Source organism: Arvicanthis niloticus, chromosome 9 (genome assembly GCF_011762505.2).
Source record: "Arvicanthis niloticus isolate mArvNil1 chromosome 9, mArvNil1.pat.X, whole genome shotgun sequence".
Lineage (NCBI taxonomy): Eukaryota > Metazoa > Chordata > Mammalia > Rodentia > Muridae > Arvicanthis > Arvicanthis niloticus.
This window is the reverse complement of record NC_047666.1, coordinates 47,173,219-47,194,441: the sequence shown is the minus strand read 5'-3', so window position 1 is coordinate 47,194,441 and position 21,223 is coordinate 47,173,219.

Below are 21,223 nucleotides of genomic sequence, written 5' to 3'. Positions count from 1 at the left end.
CCCAGCAACCACATGGTGGCTTACAGCCATCTGTAATGGGATCTGATACTGTCTTCTGATGTGTCTGAAGAAAGCAATGGTGTACTCATATACATAAAATAAATCTTAAAAAAAATACACCTATGTGGACAACTCTCATTCAAACCGGCATAGACTGTATATTAATGAATGCACTCTTTTGATAAAATTTGTGTTGTTTAACATATTTTTGAGATTCCAGTACATTATATATCATCAGAAGGCTTCTTTTAAATGACTGCGTACATTTTCTTATGTACATTGGACACAATTTGTCCTACTGCAGATGGACTTTGATGTGTTTTCAGAGTAGGACTGTTGTGAATGGGGTGAGCATTGACATTCTCCCACGTGTCCTTTTGTGAATGAAGGATACACTTTCTCATGGATTAGTATCAGGAGGACAATTCTTTGGGGAAATAGGTCACATATGTGTTTAACTTTATTACAAGATGTCCAAGGGCTCTCTGACGAAGAGTTACCATTTTAGAAAACTACCAGAAATATTAGCACTGGCTACCCCACCTCTTCACCAGCATTTAGTCTACATAGTTTACTTTCACTTTTTTTTAAAAGCAGTTCTAACTAGTAAAATGATATTATATTGAGGCTTTATCTTGAATTTTCCCAGAAACCAATGAAGTCAAAGAACCTTTCAATTACTTATTGGCTACAGATATATCTTCTTTTGTGAAATATTTGTTCAAACGTTTTGCTCAGTGTAAATGTTGGATTATTTCTCTTTAAAATTATTATATATAAGAATAAAATTCAGCAGGGTGGGTGATACAAGCCTCACTTGGGGTTGGAGTCTGGGGAGGCAGGCAGATCCCTGTGAGTTCTAGGCCAGCCTGAACTACGTAGCAAGCTGCAGGCCAAGGCTACATCATGAGACTGTGTCTCAAAAGGCAAACAAAAGAACAAAACCCCATACAATTCAAGGCCAGTGAAGTATCAAGAGTGTGTAAATACACTTGTCATCAAGCCTGGTGGCCTGAGTTTGATCCCAAGAATCCATATGATTGAGGGAGAGAACTGATTCCAGCAGATTGTCCTCTGACCTTCCCAAGAAAGTGTGGCACACAGGTTCATGTGTTCCCTCACAGACACATGTAATATTTATATAATTTATAATATATATAATTATAAATATATATTTATATAATATATTATATATAATATATAATACACATTATATTATATATTATATTATATATTACATTATATAAATATGTATAGTATATATTTATATAATTTATAATATATAATTATATAAATATATATAATTATATAAATTATATAATATATATATATATATATATATATATATATATATATATGAAAGAAGACTACAATTAAATTTTGTGTACAGACTTTCTATCTTGCCGCTGACATTTTATTGTTGAGTTTTAGGCCTTCTAAATATGAGTCCTTTGTCAGAAACACAGTTGTAACAAATACACATATATTTAGATGGGTTCTTACTATGTAGTTTTGACTGACCTGAAACTTGCTATATAGACCAGGCTGGGCTCAAATTCTCAGAGATCAGCCTGTTCCTGAATGCTGAATAGAAACATTCATTGCAACACTTGACCTGGTGTGTATACTTCTAAAGATTTATTTTTATTTATGTGTATGTGGTATGTCTCTGTATGGTTGTACATGTGAGTACAGGTACCCTCAAAGGCCTAAAGAGAATATCAGATCTTGTTGCTTTTGGAGTTACAATCAGCTATGAATCAGCACCAGACCTGGGTGCTGGGAGCCAAACTTGGGACGACTGGAAGAACAGCTAATGCTCTTAACTATTGAGCCTTTAATGACAGGAATTTAAAATATTTGTAAACTGCATTTATTGGTATGTATATCTGTGCAGCTATTAATAGAATGCAAGCATTGATCCCTGACCTTGCATGCTGCATTTAAAAAATTATTTCATCCCCTGTTGTTGGTATATGTTTATGTTGTTGGTATATGTTTATATGGTATATATAGTTTCTTGATGTGTGCTCAGTCAACTGCACATGCATTAGAAGCACTTGGTGGTCTTATGAAAACACAGATTTGGGGATCATGCCAAATACATGCATTTTAATTCTGAAACCTCAGACTTACTTATTTTATGTTAGAGTGTTTTTCTGCATAACACAATCTATACCATATACATTCCTGGTGCCTGTTGAGGCCAGAAAGGAGTGTGTTGGATCCTCCAGACCTGGAGTTATAGATGGTTGTGAGTCACCATGTAGGTGCTGAGAATCAAACCCAGGTCCCCTGTGAAAGCAACAACTTTTCTTAACCACTAAAGCATCTCTCTAGCCCCTTACTGTTTTTGTTTTTGTGTTTTGTTTTAATCTAAATAGGGGTCTCACTATGTATCCCTGGCTGGCCTGGAACTCATTACATAGAGCAGGCTATCAACTCACAGTGCTCCACCTTCCTCTCCTCCTGAGTGTGTGCTACTACATCCTGCCTCAATAAGATTTTAGAATATCTGTGTGAACACACACGCGCATAGAGACAGAGATACAAATTTAGATATAATGTGAAAGGTTGTTATCTAGTGGACCTCTGGGACTCATTCCAGAGCTGGGTTTCCTTTTCGGTATGATGCTTTTTGTTTTCTTGTTTGTTTGTTTGTTTTTTCCTGTCTGGTATGAAAAGTTTCTGTTTGTTTATTCTTTTTTTTTTGTTGTTGTTGTGGTGCTGGGACAGACCCAGGTTCCACATGTCCTAGGCAAGCACTCCATCCTATCCCTTCTATTCTTCTGCTTTAGCTGTGAGGTGCATTTTCTTGCTTTTCTGCGCACACACGCACACAAATCTTTTTCTTTTCTTTTCTTTTCTTTTCTTTTCTTTTCTTTTCTTTTCTTTTTTTAGAAAAGGAAAGAAAGAAAAGAAAGGGCTGGGGAAATGGTCTAATGAGTAAGAGTGCTTGTCAGAGTAAATTCCATTGAGAGTTCACAGCTGAAAGGAACATTGAATGTTGTCCTTTGTCCTCCTGGGGTGGTACAAGCCGCCCTACCTCTACCCCACTCCACCCCTCCCCACCCCCCTCTTTCCATCAGGCACAGGCTTACATATACAATAATAACAATGATCATGATAATAGGAAAAACTTAAGAATTCTTTGTGAACATTTGAATAGTCACATATTTGTGGAATACAGTGTAATAGATAATCCAACTTAATATGCATACGTAGTGTATAATGTTCCAATTATGTAATTAAAATGTCTGTCTCCTTAAATCTTTCTCATTCTGTTGTTTTGGGGACTCTGAAATTTTCTTGTTTACTTCTTTGTAAAATATAGAATAACTCTTGCAAGCTAGTCACTGTGCTGGGCTGTAGGGTACTGGAACTTATTCCTGACAGTATTTTACTCCCCATTAGCCAGCATCCCTCTGAGCCCACCCCCCACTCCCTACCCTCCGGCCCTCTGCTCCCCTCATCCCCCCACTCCCACCTCAGCCCAGGTCCTCCACCTGTCAAGCCTCTAGTGACCACTGTTCATCTGTGTACTTTCTTGAAATCAACATCTTGGTTTCCACATAGGAGTGAGAACTCGCCATACTGTGTGTTACCAGACCTGCCTTATTTCACGTAGCATTAAGTTCCCCATCCACGTTTCTGCAAATCACAGGATTTTATTTTTTTATGGCTGAATTATGACACCATGCACCATAACCAAGATATGAAATTACCCAAGGTGTGCTCCAACAGATGAATAGATTAAAAAAAAAGTTGACACATATACACACACACTATTGTATTTCTCAACCCCCAAAAGAATAAAAAACTCATCATTTGCTCTTAACTGGCTAGATGGGGGGCCACTGGTTCTTAGCCTTCAGCAAAGCCTGAGGTCTGAGCTCTGGGGAAATTGCTGAGATAGCCTGTACTTCACAACTAAGCTGGCAGGTTTCACAGCTGTGGAGGAGCCCGCCCTGCTTTACAGCCCTACTGACAGCCTTTTATCCTCTCTGCTCTTTGCTCCTTGCTTTCTGCTCCTCTATAGACCTTTCTTCAGCACCTACCCCTTTGATAAACTCTCCAGATTCTGTGAAGGCCCCAAATGCCCTAAGAAGCTTCCTTAAGCCTCTTCTGCCTCTAACTTTGGGGAGCTAGGTCTAGTAGCCAGTGATGATTCTGGGTGGATCAGGAAGGCAGGGCAGACCCTGGCTGGCTGGCAATCTTCACTGCTCAGGCAGCTGAGTTCAAATGGTTCTTGGTGATCACAGTTTCCCTGTTCCAGTTAACAAAGGTGAACATGACGCAGGCTGTCTCTCGGGTAGAGCTTGCCCCTGTCTTGCATCTGGTTCGTTTAGATACCTCTGGGCACCTGATGTTCTTTTAACAGCAATCATTTTGAGCTTTCCTGCTTTGTTTTGGTTATTAGAATAAAAGCAAGAGTCTTTTGTAACCCTATACATCTGACATGTCTCCTCTGTCAGAAACCTCCCAGGGACTTGTCTTTGACCAGGGATGAAAAGGTATGCTTGCCGCACCAATGCAGGTTCAGGGTTCATGAATGTCCAGCACCCCAGCAGCCAGGAATCAGAAGGAGCATCAAGCACACAGAAACTGTAATTGTACTTTATGTTTAAATATTCACCTCTGTCTCTGTCTCTCTTTGAGACCAGTTCTCATTATGATCTTATTTTGTGTGTTTATGTATATAAGTTGGCCTTGAACCCTCCACCCTCTTGACTCAGCTCCCCAAAAGATCCAGTTATACACATCCATGGCCCAGCATCTGGTGCAAGAATTGACATGTTGCAAAGTTGAAGTTGAAGGAGAAAATGGAAATAGTAAACCAATGTTGTAAAGAATCTACCAATGAGTTTGCTTTAGAAATACTAGGTTTCACAAAAGTGGAATTCAGCTACAGAAGCACCACCTCCACTGGGCCATTCAAAAAAAAAAAAAAAAAAAAAAAAAAAAAGTGGTGCTGGCTGCTTACTGTCAGTGTTCATTCACTTAAGACACACGGATGCTATAACAAAGCAGGGAAAACCAGAACGAAACAGAACACAGTGAAAATTTGGCATTGCAATCTGACAGGTGGTAGACACCCATATGCATGCATGAAATCTTGAAAGGGAGGCTTTGAGGTGCCCAGCAAGCAATATTTATTCTCAGAACAATGTTTGAACAATGAACAATGCTCGCCCCCTCCTCTGCCTCTTAGGATAGTGTTTCTCACTTTTTACTTTGCATTCAAAACACCTGGGTACTAAATTAACATTCTGATTCTTCCTTAGGTCTGGGGTTAAATTTAGGATTCTCTCTCCCTCCCTTTGTCCTTTTCCCTTTGCCTTCTTCATGCTGTGGTTTGAACCTGGTGAACCATAAATACACAGGCTACCTCTTAGGTACCCCCAAGCCCCGGGATTCTGTACCTTCCTTATGTTCTTGGTGATGCAATCCTTCAGCTAACAGGGAAGGTAGTTAACTGGTAAGAACCTTGAGCATGTGCTTCATTTTCAGGTGGGCCACACAGTAGACCCAGCTCTCCTATGCTCCACTGATGTGATGGCTAATCTTTGCTGTTAATTGACTACATCTGGGGCCAATCGAAGCCCAGGCATCTGGGCACACTCATGAGGGACTTTCTCGATTAGATCATCTGAAGTGGGAAGAGCCCCCTCCCCCACTAAATCTGGGCCACATCACTCATTTGCAGTCCACATAAAAGGGCACAGGGCAAGGAAGCCTTTTCTTTCAGCTGCTTGACCTTGCCTGCTTGTTGGCAAGTTCACCTGTCTGCTGTTGAGGCATTCCTTCAACATTCAGCATTTAATGCAGACTGAGGAGCAACTGAGTGACGAAGGCTCACGAACTACGCAACTACCAGATTCTTGCCTTTCAGTCCGGATACAGCCATTGTTGGACTAACTGGAACACGCCCTGTAGAACTGTTCTAATCCCCCCCCCCTTTTTTTTTTTTTTTTTTTTTTTGGTTTTTCAAGACAGGGTTTCTCTGTATAGCCTTGGCTGTCCTGGAACTCACTCTGTAGACCAGGCTGGCCTCGAACTCAGAAATCTGCTTGCCTCTGCCTCCCAAGTGCTGGGATTAAAGGCATGTGCCACCACTGCCCGGCCCGTTCTAATCCCTTTTAACGAAGATAGATTCATTCCATCAGTCCTGTTTCTTTAGAGAATCCTGACTAATACAAAGAACATCAATGTAAGGGAAATAAAGGAAAGACTTTAATGAAACAAACTAGATCAAACCCAACAACCGAGAACTGGAAGTAGCTAGAATATGATTTTGAGATACATGAGATACATAAAAAAGTGCTATTTTAGGTGGTTCTCAACATTCCTAATGCTGTAACCCTTTTTAATACGGCACCTCATGTTATGATGACCCCAACCATAAAACTATTTTGTTGCTACATCATAACTGTAATTTTGCTACTGTTATGAATCATAATGTAAATATCTGATATGTGACCCCCAAAGGGTCCTCTCCAGCCACCTCTCCAGCCCTGAGAGACCTGTTGTCACTTCTCGGGTGGTAATTTAGTTTGAGTTTATTGTGAAATGAGCATCTGCCACTGAGAAGTCCACAGAGAACTTCCAGCACCAATCCCCTCAGCGAGAGCTTGGTGAAGGACATGTGCGAGGGGACAAATGCCCTTAGACTCTGGCTATTGCAGTAGACTATAGGAGCATCTGTAGTTGCAGTAAAGATTCATTCAGAGGCTATAAATTTAGCATCTGGATCTCCACGCTTTTCCTTTCCAGTAAGTCACAGCTCCCAACCCTCAGAGGAGACTTAGCAGTCCCGGCAGTATTGTTGTTACCACGTACTGGGCCCACATGATTTACAGATTAGTTGACCTAGCCACAGAAAGGTGAATACATTCTACCTCACTCTCTGTGCCTGCTTTGAAGAAATTTTAGAAATTATCAGAAGCCAGATGAAGAGAAAAGTTTACTTTCCTACAACTTTACCTCCCAAAGAAAGGTGGAGGCTGGTGGTCTGAAGGTTTTTGATTCATTTTGTTACATGTGTGTGTCTTTTATATGTATGTATGTATGTGTGCACATAGAAGTTGGAGTGGTCTCCTTTGCGGTTTTCTTTTCTTGTAATGTATTTGAGACTGAGTTTCTCACCAAATTGGGAGCTCATGGATTGACTAGGCTGGGTGGCCAGCAAGCTCCTGAGATTCCCCTGATTCTGTCTCCCCAACACTAGGAATCTAGACCCATCCTGCAGCACCCAGATGCTCATGTGAGTTTTGGGAATTTGAACTCAGATCCTTGTGCTTGTAAGCAAGCACATGACTGACAGAGCCATTTTCCCAGGCCCTGTTTTATTTTGTTTGAGATTGGGTCTCACTATGTATGGCTGGCATTGAACTTACTATGTAACCCAGTCTGGCTTTGAACTTGGGATCCTCCTGCTTTGACCTCCTGCTTGCCGGGAGGACTGCTTTTATTTGCTAGCTGGCAATATTTAATTAAGGGTAGTTTAAGAAGTGTTTTTTCTTTGTCATTTATTTATATATTCATTCATTTTTATATTTTCTGAGGCAGGGTTTGTCTGTATAGCTCTAGCTGTCCTAGAAATTTTAAGGAATTTCATTCCTTCACTAAATTAAAAACATTTGCTGAACATTTTCTGGATATCAAACGCACATTGGAAATTACATTTTCATGAGTGTGCTCTCATGGACCCAACAATTTAGTTAAGTTAGATGTTAACTTAACACTAACAGTCTTAACACTGTCTGTAAGGACAGACAGTGACTTGAACCTGGATTGTGAATACTGCTGCCTCAGGACAGCTGTTTAACATGTAATGACTAAGATGATTATTTTTTTATATATACAAATAGAAACATCTTACCCAGCCGGGTGGTGGTGGTGTACACCTTTAATCCCAGCACTTGGGAGGCAGAGGCAGGCAGATTTCTGAGTTCGAGGCTAGCCTGGTCTACAGAGTGAGTTCCAGGACAGCCAGAGCTACCCAGAGAAACCCTGTCTCGAAAAACCAAAAAAACAAAACAAAACAAAACAAAACAAAAAAAAAAAAAAAAAAAAAGAAACATCTTACCCAGGAAATAGTTTGTCCTTTTAGATACTTGTTTCTTCAGTTATTAGCCTTAGAATTAGCTTTCTTGAGCAGTGGCTCTTTTGCTTACATACTTACTGGCCTGTTTTTGTGTGTGTTGAGCATGTCTGCATAGCTGCTTGTGGAAACACGCTCCTGTGCCACAGCACAAGGGTGGTGCTGAGGACAACTTGCAGGAGTCACTTGTCTCCTTCTGTTGCGAGGTTCCAGGAAGTAAACTCAGGTCCACATGTTTGGCAGCAAGAATCTTTACTGGCTGAGCCAAACTCACTGACCCTGTAACCTTTTCTCAAAGCCTCAGTTTACTCTGTAAAGTAACAGTATCTGTCTCAGAGGGTCACTGAAGGATAAAGTTAAATTATTCATTTAAAATACTTCACCAGTGTGGGGCACATAATGAGCCAATTAAACTTTGTTGCTACTATTTATTTTATTTAGTTTTAATAGTTAGTAAGTGTTTAGCATATCTGTATATAGAAGAGCATAGATGTAATGGAGATAGTATTGTAACCAAAATTTTCTCCACCAAGATGTATTGATGATAAAGTTGGCTTCTAAGATTAGATAATTCTTTCTGCAAATGTATCAGTGGGTCTCTTTAGGATGAACAGCAAGGAAACAATTAAGGAGTCCTGATCTTTTTTTGCCCAGAAAAAGGTAAAATGTACATTTCCCAACATGATGCAATTGCCCAGAATATTCTAGTAGTTTAGTTATGTTTTGGTTTTGTTAGTAAACAAAACTTCAAGCTTCTGTTTTCAACTACATAAAATAAACAAATTGCTGATTTTGAGGACAATGAAATCATTGTTTCTATGCCTTGTGGTGGTGGTGCATGCCTTTGATCCTAGCATTCAGGAGGCCAAGACAGACAGCTCTCTGTGAGTTCAAGGCCAGCCTGGTCTACAGAGTTCTAAGACAGCCAAGGCTACAGAGAAAAATAAAATAAAACAAAACAAAAAACCCAAACAATAATGACAACAAAAACCATGAACACACAAAGTTTAAAACATGTCATTCCTTAGAGTGTAAGAAAAATTGTGTAAACATTTTAGAATTGTTTTTTTTTATAAATTCACTTACAAAGGCCTACACTCGCTGAGATTAGTTTCTATCAACACAGTGCTAAAACTTTTAGGGAATTCTAATCTTCAGCTAGGGCTGGATCTGCTGGTACAGATCAGTAATCCCAGTATTCAGAAAGGAGTTCAAGGGCTGTCTGAGCTTCTTGAGCCTCAGAAGCCATTTGACAGATAAGGTTAGTTAATTGAGATGTCTGACCTGGTAGCCAGCTGTGCACATGGACTTTGCCTGCATGTATCTTCTAGTAGTTTGGCAGTAATAGAGATTTATGATGAGACTAGCAAAAACAATACATTAACTTGTGTTTAATTAAACTCTGTATCTCAAGGCAATACTAGCCCGTGAACACATGAGAAGGACCATCAAGGGGACCATGAGTCCCTATCATCAAATGCAATTATGCCTTCCATTGCTTCGAAGAGACACCAGGACCAAGGCAATTCTTATAAAGGACAACATTTAATTGAGGCTGGCTTACAGGTTCAGAAGTTCAGTCCATTATCATCAAGGCAGGAAGCATGGCAGGCACCAAGGCAGGCATGGCACTGGAGGAGCTGAAAGCTCTACATCTTGTTCTGAAGGCAATCAGAAGAAGACTGCTGTCTTCCAGAAAGCTAAAAGGAGGGTCTCTAAGCCTACACCCAGGGTGACATACAACAACAAGGCTATACCTCCCCAAAGTGTCACTCACTGGGTCTAGCATATTCAAATTACCACACATATTATGACTTCATTATGATGGTGAGTCAACCTAGGCCGTACCAGTGCTAGGGACGCTCTCTAGCCCCCAAGCTATATTGACAGCCTTGTAAAGGTAACACTTGGTCCTATATGGGTCCCTTCTCTGGTCAAAAGCTTTATTTTCTCTTTCTCTAAGTTTCTTCTTCCTGGGGCCCTACTTCATGACCTCACCTACACGAATTCACCTCCTTCAACTCCTTCTCCAAATACCCCCTCATTGGGGGCTAGTGCTTCAGAGTAGACTTGGAAGTAGGAAGGGTGTCGTTCAACACGTAGCCAGTGCTTTCTTGGGTCTTGCACTGGAAGTATGATCTCTGTCTTCCCATGGGAGACATACAATAAATGAAGAAATGAACAAAATCAGTTTGCCCCGGAATGGAATAGTGGGAGAAGTGAGCAAGGAAGGGAGATGGAGCACAAGGAAATGAGCACTACGGAGACCACAAGGGCCTCTGGTGAGGGAATGGTATTTCCTATGGTTGGAGGAAGATGAAGGAGCCAAGCTCATTAAGACAAGACAGACGAAGAACATTCCAGATATGAAGGACAGCAACAGCTAGGCCCTGGGGTGGGATGTTCTAGCATCAGACACAGGACTGTTGTGATTTGACAGAACTGTAGGATGAACAACACAAGAGGGAACTCTATGGTTGCCAAGGCCTTGATATCCATAGTGTTCTCTCTCTCTCTCTCTCTCTCTCTCTCTCTCTCTCTCTCTCTCTCTCTCTGTGTGTGTGTGTGTGTGTGATAATCTGTAAGGAGGTCAGAAGACAGCTTGTGGCAGTTGATTCTTTCCTTCTACCATGTGGGTATAAGGATTGAACCCATGTCATCCAGCTTGGCAGGAGGAGGGCCTTGTCAGGCATAGGTGGGAGAGGAGATCCTTGGTCCCATGAAGGCTGGATGCCGAGTGTGGGGGAATTCAAGGGTGGGGAGGTGGGAGTGGGGGGTAGTTGGGGGCACATTCTCATAGAAGCAGGAGGAGGGGGGATGGGATAGGGGGTCCCTGGGCAGGGGGAAGTATGGGGTAAGGGGATAACATCTGAAATGTAAATAAAATATCCAACAAAACAAAACAAAAACAAACAAACAAAAACCCAAAAACTAATGGCCCTGAAGAATTTCTTGGTAGTACAGCTTTCTCAACTCACTTTGCCAGTGGGAACACCCTGTTGATGTCAACACCCAGTTGAAATCCAGACACCTAACCCGCTCTGGTGCTTTAGAATGGTTCATGGGGGGAAAGCACTGTCACCTGAAAGGGAGAAGCAGAAACTAGTTTACTCATTACCCAAGGCAGGGTAACTTCCTTGTGTGTGAAGATTTAATTCTCAGACCTGACTTACTCTGAAACCAGCTGGGAATTGGGTTGAGTTACTGTTTTCTCCCAACTGAACCATTCTCTCCGGGAGGAAGGAAGGAGACTCTGGAAGATGAGACACAGACAGGATTCACAACTCTCCTCCCCAAGACTATAAAAGCAATAATCACTGTTATGGAGGGGAGATCTTTGGAGGAGCTGCCTGCAAATTAGGCAGGGAGCTCCGGGGTGTGCAGCTTTTGCGAATCTTCACCCATGCTAGTGTGAGCTTTTTGGTGTTGCAGTCAGTTGCTTTTGAATCACCTTTGATCCTGTAAGTAACTCTTTATGCCTGTACCAGTAAGTAACCCTAACGGCTTACTGGTTCTCTAAGCTAGACTTGGATGGAATCATTTCTTTGGTATGCTCTGGTACCCTATCTGGGACCAAAAAAAAAAAAAAAAAAAAAAAAAAAAAAATCGTTTTTTTTCACATCCACTCTAGAAAAATCCCACAAGAGATAGATATTCAGTGGTGTCATCAATTTAAAACCACGGCTCTGAGACTAGAGGACTAACCTTGTAGGGTCATGTGCAGCGCTATTCCAAGAGCAAAGACTGCAAAGCCACCCACCCGATGAAATCCCACACTGTTTGTCTCCTCTAGCCAAGCCAAGCCAAACCCAGCAGGCCGTGTACCTCCTCGCCCAACTTTGTCCTTTGAGACAGCCTGAAGAAGCCTTTGCAGGTTATCTCTCATGTGATGCCAATAGCATCCTTGACCAATAGAATGTATGTACTTGGTGTTTGTCAAGTTTAGTTCTTACCCTGGACTCCTGAGTGTTTGGTCTCCCTGACAAAGAAGTCCCGAGTCCTCTCTTCCTCTTCTGTGTGTTACAGGCAAAAGAGTCCCAGAAAACCTGTACATACTCAATGCCTTGCATGGAATTAACAGACTTGGACCTCAGTTCTGCAATGTCCTGGTGAGGTTTCATGACTCGAAAAGACTTGACACATTGTGTGGCTCCTCATCATTCACCCACTGTGGTATAGAAAGCAATGATGATGTCACCTATGCTCAAAAGGTCACTTGAAATGTCTGTTTAATAAAAGAAAAGACACAGTGCTTCCTATAAGGGTCTGATCTAGTGACATGCGTGCACTGAAGTGAAAGAAATTTAAACACGCATGGGCAGGACCAATAGATAATTTCATGGGACAGTCAGTGCTTGTATGGTCTCCACTTACCCAGCGAGTCAGGAATTGTGGGGAAACACAAGAAATTCTCTCTTCTCTTAGAGCTGGACTGTTCAAGGCTGGATGCCAATTCTCAGAAAAGCAGTGACTGCATGCCGAGGGAGTATGCAGATAGCCAGTGAATCTTAACTGTGGGAAAATACCTGCTTTGCTTTTAAATCCTTTTGTGGACTGGACCATGATATAGAATTATTTTTATACCAGTTTCTTATAACATAGGATAATTACATTAATGGCCAAATAAATGAAGTTTTGTTTATTTTATAGCTTTAAAGCAGGTCATCTGGACGGACCAGTTATCATGTCAAGGTGATATCTACAGGCCATATGTTTTACAGTATTTATTTAGGCTGTGTTTACTTTGAAGCTTTTTTTTTTTTAAATCTTAAATTAAAAAGGAGAGAGTCAAGTAAGCATCCAGGATGTCACAGAGGTCCCCCGTGCTGTGTGTGCCCCTCAAAGTGTTCTTCATGCGATCTTAAGAAGGAGGAACGTGGGTGAAGGAAGGAAAGTGCTTTTGCAGAGCAGACCAGACACGCTTTCTGGAACAGTTTGTTCTTGAGCCTTTGGCCCCACCCAGCTTTAGTCATTCATTAGCTCTAAGTTCAAACAGGACCTTACGTTGGGAGGGACCTTAATGAGGAGACTGTACAAATGAACTTAGCACCACGTGGCACATCCGGCTGGGAGGATCGGCTCAACTACATACAAACAGATCAGGGCCTCTCTCTGACTCCTCTCCATAGGTCCTGATCTTTTTTTTCCTGGGTCTTCAATTACTCATTCACTTGTTCATTCACTCATTCATTCATTCAACTTAACACATAACAGGCATGCCCTAGTCACTAGTGACTCTCTATGGATGTTGTCATAGTTACTATGCTTTTCAGTAGTAAGGGAAATGGAACAGCTAGTGACTTCAGTTGTTTGGATTTCCATCCCTGGACTAGTTGAAGGGGCAGCCTGGCTGCGCAGCATTCTGAGTTTCATTCCCTTTGGCCTAAAGCTATACCTCATGGGGTCGCCCACAGATGAACTCCATGAGTCTAATTTTGACCCAGAACTATTGTAAAACGGCAAAGTGGAGATCCAGACTGTTTCTTCTCTTGCTTGTAATCCCAGCACTAGGAGGGAGGCCGGAGGATCAGAGGTTAAAGGTCATCTTCAGCTACACAGTGAGTTTGAAGCTAGCCTGTGCTACATGAGACCTTAAAGAAGTATTTTTTTGTCTTCCTCAAAATGATGACCCATGACTGACTCTCTGAAGCAAGGCGTCACTATGGGATGTGGCTTTCAGAGATGGCAATGGATTGTTCTCGTCTAGGCCTGGGTAAGCAAAGTGAAACGCATGGGGTGCACATTTTGAGAAAGCCTTGGGTCTCAGGGTTGTGTAAGTATTTTCATCCAGGTTGGTGCTTTCTTAAACAGGAGTTCTAATAAATAGTAATAAATGTGTCATCTATTTTAGGCGGAGCTTCAACTCTGCCCTAAAGACTCTATCTAGAAAATAACATTTATCATATACTGTATGTTCTCACATGTTCCCTACAAATCCATTAAAGGCTGTGCAGCTTTCTGTAAGAAAGGGCTTTTGGAAATTCTACTTAACCCCACATATGCCATGAGTAGTAGACTATCCAAGTCTCATCTCCTTTTTCCTTTTTGGTTGTTGTTGTTTTTGTTGTTAAGTGTTTTTGTTCTTTTGAGACAGCCTTACTTCATAGACCAGGCTATCCAGGAAACCACTATGTAGCCTAAGCTGGCCTTAAACTAGTGGTAACTCTTCTGCTTCCGTCCCCTGAATACTAGAATTAGGGATGTCTGTTATTACACATTGCTTTCTTTCTTTGGAAAGAAATACTAGCCAGAAATGGTAGCTGAGACAGGAGAATTGCTGTGTATCTGAAACTAGCATTAGTGAGAACCAGGCCTGGGCTCCATAGCAAGCCCTTATCTCAGGAGTACTGGTCAGGAAACAACGCAGAATGTTTACATAAGGACTACGTTCATTGGTTTGAAGCTTTCTTTGCCCAACAATAGAGTATCAGTCAGTTTTACATCATAGCCACAAAATACCCGAGAGAATCACATAAAAGGAGGAAACTCATTTTGACTCACGCATTCAGCTCATGTCTCCCACTTGGCCCTGTGGCCTCTGGGACTGTGATGTTCTGCCCCAGTAACTGCCCCTTCCTTACAAGACTGCATCTCCAAATGCCTTAATTTATTTCCATCAGTCCACTTCCTGAAGGCCCCACTAACCTTTCAGTAGAGCTCTGGACTGGCGACCAGCCCTTTACCACATGGGCCACTACCATGGCCATAACTATTTTCTTTTCTAGGGTAGATTCGTAGTCAAGTTGCATTGAGCTCTCCAGGGTGAGAGAAAGGGAGGGGCTTGAATATTATTCAGGCTGCTCAGCCTCAAGCTTATCAGTTCATTGATTGAACCAATACTGAGTAAGCACTTACTAGGAATACAGAGATGAATGAGTCTCTGACCCCAGCACACTAGAGTGTGTGTTCTCTGTGAGTCTATGTTTGTTTTGATAATTGTCATAGAGGAACCATACAAACAAGGAAAGGGGCTTACCAAAAGACCCATTGACTATCAGGCCTCCAGAGCAAATTAGCTGTGTAGGGAAAACTGTCTGTGGTTTTTGTTTTTGTCTTCTGAGACAGGGTTTCTTTGTGCAGTCTCGGCCATTGTATAACTAGTAACTAGACCAGGCTGGCCTCGAACCCAGAGATCCTCCTGCCTCTACCTCCTGAGTGCTGAGATTAAAGGCTTGCAGCCCCGTGTATTTGTGATATTTTAAAAGTTCTATAACTGAAAGGTCTGGGGAAATCCTGAAGCATATTGACATTTTCGTAAGAAGTTTATTAGAAGGTTATTAATGACATAACATATATACAGATAGATGACAGTATGGCCGGGACCCAGGAGAAAGTGTAGAACAGTGAGGCTGGGGGAGGGGGAGTCTTACAGGTCCCAGAGAAAGGGGGAAGGTTTCACAGCACCAGTCTGTGCCCCAGGCCAGCCTTGATTCATGGGCAGTAGAGGGAGAAAAGGGGATTCTGGGGAAGGAAGGTTTGAGTCTTCGAATGGTGGGGAGAAAGGGCATGTCTAGTTGAGGCTCATCCATTATACCCTTAATTTTCTAACATCCCGGGAGTCTGGCAATCTGAGACTGTAAACTTACTTGGGGAAGTAAGAATTGCTATTCTTGTGTTCTTCTGGAATCTGGGCATCTGGGGAGTGTGTTGGGGATTAGAGACTCATAGATAGGTTTTAGGTAGAAGCCTGTTTTTTCTATAGCATCCACAAGAAAGAGGCTGATATCAAGGGTGTGCCAGTGCCCTAGAAAGGTAAAAGGCATTGCCCAATGGTAGAACACTTGCACAGTATGCTCTAATCCACGAGTTTGAAACCTACCAGCACCTACCAAAGAAGCAGAGGCAGAGGCGTACGACAGGTGGTTAAAAACAGCTCACTCTTATTTGATAAGCTGCTCTCTTGGAACTTTCTTCAATTTTATTACATGTTCACTATTGGCTGGTAGTGTAGTTTTATAGCCTTAGTGAATATATATGAACTTTTACAAAAGCGCTGGGCAAGAGGTTAAGAACCCCCAGAGAGAGAGAGAGAGAGAGAGAGAGAGAGAGAGAGAGAGAGAATTTGCCCTACAGACACACATTTTAGCATAACATACATAATCTGTAATACACGGTATATGCAACCCTGTATTCTGACCATACACACATAATGTCCCCACACTCTTCTATCCCAAATAGAGTATATACATTGCCATCCACAAATGCATTCTCCTTCCTCCCCCTCCTTCCTGCACCAGCATCTCCCTTCATGGTCCAATTTCTCCAAACCTTTGCTGTGCACTTGCCCTGCAGGATTCAGACAGAGCCATTCCTTGGAAGGCACAAAGCAGGACACACCAGGAGGGAAAACCCTCAGACACTAACAGCAAAGTTCCCCATCAGATCAGAACAAGCCAGTTTCCCATGCCCCACTGGACTCTCTATGTGCTGCTCTGACCTCTGCTGTTTTTTTTTTTTTTTTTTTTTTTTTTTTTTTTTTTTTTTTTTTGGTTTTTCGAGACAGGGTTTCTCTGTGTGTCTCTGGCTGTCCTGGAACTCACTCTGTAGACCAGGCTGGCCTCGAACTCAGAAATCTGCCTGCCTCTGCCTCCCAAGTGCTGGGATTAAAGGCGTGCGCCACCACTACCCGGCATGACCTCTGCTGTATACAGCAGTTAGTTGAATTGTCTTCTCCCCACTGACCTCAATGTACTTGATGAGATGGGTTCATATCCACCATGACATCACTGTCTGTCCCTGATGATGTGTTCTCCAAACTAAAATAGGCATGCAAATTTCCTGGGTAGTTTGTTAAGCATACAGATTTTGAGGGAAAGGGGGGAAAAAAAAGGACTTCTGTGACTGGGCCATAGCTATGTCTAAAGACTTTGAGGCTGTGTAAGAAGCCCTGTCCTGCAGGACTTGGCTCAAGGTTTTATATATGACCTTCCATGTTTACGGAGAGAATTAAGGACAGATGAATCATGAGCAAATAAAGACATTTGGCCGAGGGGTGTATACACGCAAACCTACATGGGGTCTGCAGGAGACTTCAGTCTGTGACATAAGGTGGTGTCTGCACTTCAGAACCAGAGGACACAGCAGATGGAAGGTGCACTGAAGACATTGGTATTGAGGGACTGTAGCAAACGGAGAGACTTACAAATGGAGCTGCTGGCTTCTCATCCAGCTTGGACCTCAGACTAGGAACAGAGAAGTGGCCAGCTGTGCTCATCTGGATTCTCTTTACCACTGGGTCCAGCATGAGTAACATAAAGAATCCAAACATCCCTGGACATCCAGAGGAAAAAATAGCAGGATAAGGGGCTAGTACCTGCTTTCCCTTTATCTCATGATATTATTGTGTGCAGTTATCAGTGATGTTAGCTTGATGCCATCCATATTTGTCATTCTTCCTGTGGGGGAGCCTTGTAGCTAGGAGCTGAGGTACACTGATGGCCTGCCTTAGACTCCCTAGCCCACAGTGATCAACAACTCCAACAAAAGCACACAAAATGACAGGGGTTGGTTTTATGAACATGTGGTTGCTAGGCCAGGATGGATCTATTCCAAATCATGACCTTTGCCTGCTCCATCTGGCTTAAGCAATTCTAAAGGGATGTATCTTGTATTCGAGGTCAAATTCTGTTCAGCCTCTGAGTTGATGGCCTATCTTTTTAATTCTTCCATATTGGCGTCATAGCCAAGTGTTCTACCTCTGGTTATATTCACGGCTCTTACATTTATTTTGAGACAGGATCTGACTAAGTTGCCCAGGCTGCCTTTGAACTTGTGATCCTTTGACCTTAGCCTCCCAAGTAGCTGGGATCATATGCCTGAGTCACCAAGTTATAGGAGGATCCTTCCTCTTGAACTAACTTTGAAGATGGTAAGTTATTTTATGTTAGAGCTCAAAGTGAAGTACAGGCAGTCTAAATTTCTGGTGGAATTCATTGTTCAAATGTAAAACATTTTGCAATTTTTATGTTATCCTCTTAGTGTTTAAAAGAATGCTTATCTCCAATTTTTAGATTGAAAATGTCCAAACCATAATAAAAATTAAAAAAAAAAATGTGCCAATAAAATTAGTTATCTAACCAGGCAAGGTGATAAATGCCTATAGTTCTAGAACACCAGAATCTGAGGCAGGAGGGTTGGTGAGTATAAGGATAGCCTAGGACATAGAGAATTCTGTACCAGCCTCAACTATGTAGATTTTATTTCAAAAATAGACAAAACCAAAAACTCCATTATCTTTCATATTCAACAATATTTTACCACATTTATTTTGTCCTTTTCTTTATACACATGCATGTACAACAACACATATACTTATTCTTTTTGTTCTATACCATTAAAGGTTAGCCATAGGCATGGTGACATGTGGCCCTTTAATTCTGCAGCATACATTATCCGAGAAAAAGGACATTCTTTATACCCTGAACATAATTTTGAGTGTATATGACTGGACTGAGATGTTTAACCCTGATCCAATATTATCATCTAGCATACAGTTTATATTTGGGTTTTTATGTGCCTCCATGAGATGTCCTTTAGGGTGATTAACTTCATGCTCTGGAGGTAAGGATGACACATTGGACTTGGTGGTCTTGTTTCCTTGGTCCCTTCTTTTTGTTTTATCACCATTGATATTGAGACCTGAATCCCAACTGTTGTGTCAATGGGCATTAATTTGAGACGTAAGATTCTCTTTGATTAGGATAGCTATCCGTGGCTGGGATACTCTGTTTTCCTTAGCACAGCCTTTGTGGTCTCATGATATCAGTGTGTGCAGTTATCAGTGGTATTACCTTGATCATTAGCCATCTATATTTACCAAGTCCATTATTATAATAATGGCCATTTGCCATGTAGTTAATAAGTACTGCATGTGATATTATATCCAAACTTCTGCTATACAAACCTTCTGCTCAGTGGTTATTAAGAAAAACATTTATTTATTTTGTGTGTATGTGTGTGCAGTATGTATACACATACATACATACACATATATACATACACACACACACACACACACACACACACACACACACACACACGGACAGTTGTGCCATGACACTTGTGTAGAAGTTAGAGGACAACTTGCAATTTCTACAAATTAACAGATATAGGATCCCATCACATGTCTAATCATAACACCTTTTTCTTACTTATTTTCTGGCCTGAAGACGCATATTTGAAAGAGCAGTTTCAAGGATATTAGTCAGAAGACATAGAGTTTCTCAGGCTAATGGGATAGAATTGTTTTAAAATAATAAATTGTCTTCTCTTTCAGGAGGTATTAAGAAAAAGTTCTTAAAAAGTTCCATGGGTAACATCACAAATCACTAAATATTTCGGGGTCTCCAGACAGGATGGGACACAAACTTCAGTAAACAGAACTTTGGATTGTGTGGTCCCTCTGCTAATGTTAGTAACTGCCATTGCTTCCTGGCCTTTCCACCGTCACATAACAGCCTAACTCTGAGGCTCACCTCAACCAATAATGGAAGAGATTCTATGAAAGTTTCAGCTTAAGCCTACCAACTTGTTCTTTCTACCCTTGGACCAGTCACCATGCTGTAAGAAACCCCAGCCATGTGAATACCTGTGTGGTGCTTCAAGAGTGAGCCATCTTAGATGTGCCAACCCAGATTGAGCTCCTAAATCAAGGGTAAGGGATACCATAGTGCTCAGCCATATCCTACCTACCATCTGATTTTTGCCAATAAAGTTTTATCAGAACCTAGCTATGTCCAGTCATTTGTATATATTCTGTGGCTATTTTCTCACAACACCATTAAACTCATATGGCCATGAGCGAAACCTTGTAATGCAAAACCTGAAATATGGTTGGCCCATTATAGGATATGATGCTGACCTGTGCCCCAGATGCCCACTGCACCAGCTAACATCATCTGAAATGGAAGGGCTCACTTGAACTTGGTCAACCACAGGATTCTGAGAGATAGTGAAAGAGATGCCACCGTCACTCATCTAGTTTGGGGAAGATTTGTTAGACAGCAACAACTGAAACAAATGATAACACTCCAGATCAATGTTTTATAGATTTGGTGATTTCACTGCCTAAAAGCTTACCTCCTCTCCTCCTCTTCTTCTACGTCCTCCTCCTCTCCCTCCTCCCCTCCTCCTCTTTTCTCCCCCTCTTACCTCTACTTAAACATTTATAATTTATGGTATCTCTGTATGTGTCATTGATTCTCTCACCAAGCCCACATCCTTTTGGTTGCTAAACCCAACAAAGGTTTCTAGAACGCCGTCTCAGGCATCTGACTCCTGGCCACTTTTGGCTACTTCTTAGTTATTGAAACCTTATAATTTTTGTTTTGTCTCATAGTGTATTTTTCTATCACTGTAATAAAACACATGACCAAGACATATATAGAAGGAAGGGTTTATTTAGGAAGTTACAGTTCCAGAGGGATTAGAGTCTCTTGCCAGCACACCAGGGAAGTATGGCAGCCGGCAGGCATGGCGACTGAAGCAGTATGCTTAGAGCACCCATCTTAAACCACAGCCAGAAAACTGAGAGCAAAGGAATGGGTGTGGCTTTTGAAACCTCAAAACCCACCCCCCAGTTGTATACTTCCTCCAGCAAGGCCACACCCCCTAAATCTACCCAAATAGAACCACCAGCTGGGGACCAAATATTCAAATGACTAAGACCCTGGGAGAGATCTCATGCAAATCACTAGATGTAGGAAAGAGCTTGTCAATTTCCCTTTGGAAATTCTGCCCAACAGTTGTAGCTCCAGGATTCTCTCACATTTCATTCCAAGTTTAGTTACTATAGCTCCACCCTAGTATATATCAGCCACTTGTTTGGGTCCACTTGTGGTTCATTGTTCATTAGTGAAGGAAATATAAAGAGCGATCCCTGTCCTTGGATAGATGGCAAGTGCTTTGTTCATTATTACTCTTATTTGGCGATACTAGGGATTGAATCTAGGGCCTCATGTGTTTGAAGCAAGCACTGTTGTGCTGAGCTATTGTGCCAGCCAGCAACAAACACTTTAAAAAGGACATGAAGGAGAAGAACGGGGTACAGATGGGAGTAGGGGGAGGGGAGGGCAATCTAAAGAAAGAAGCCCAGAGTAGGGCATTGAGATGCTGACTTTG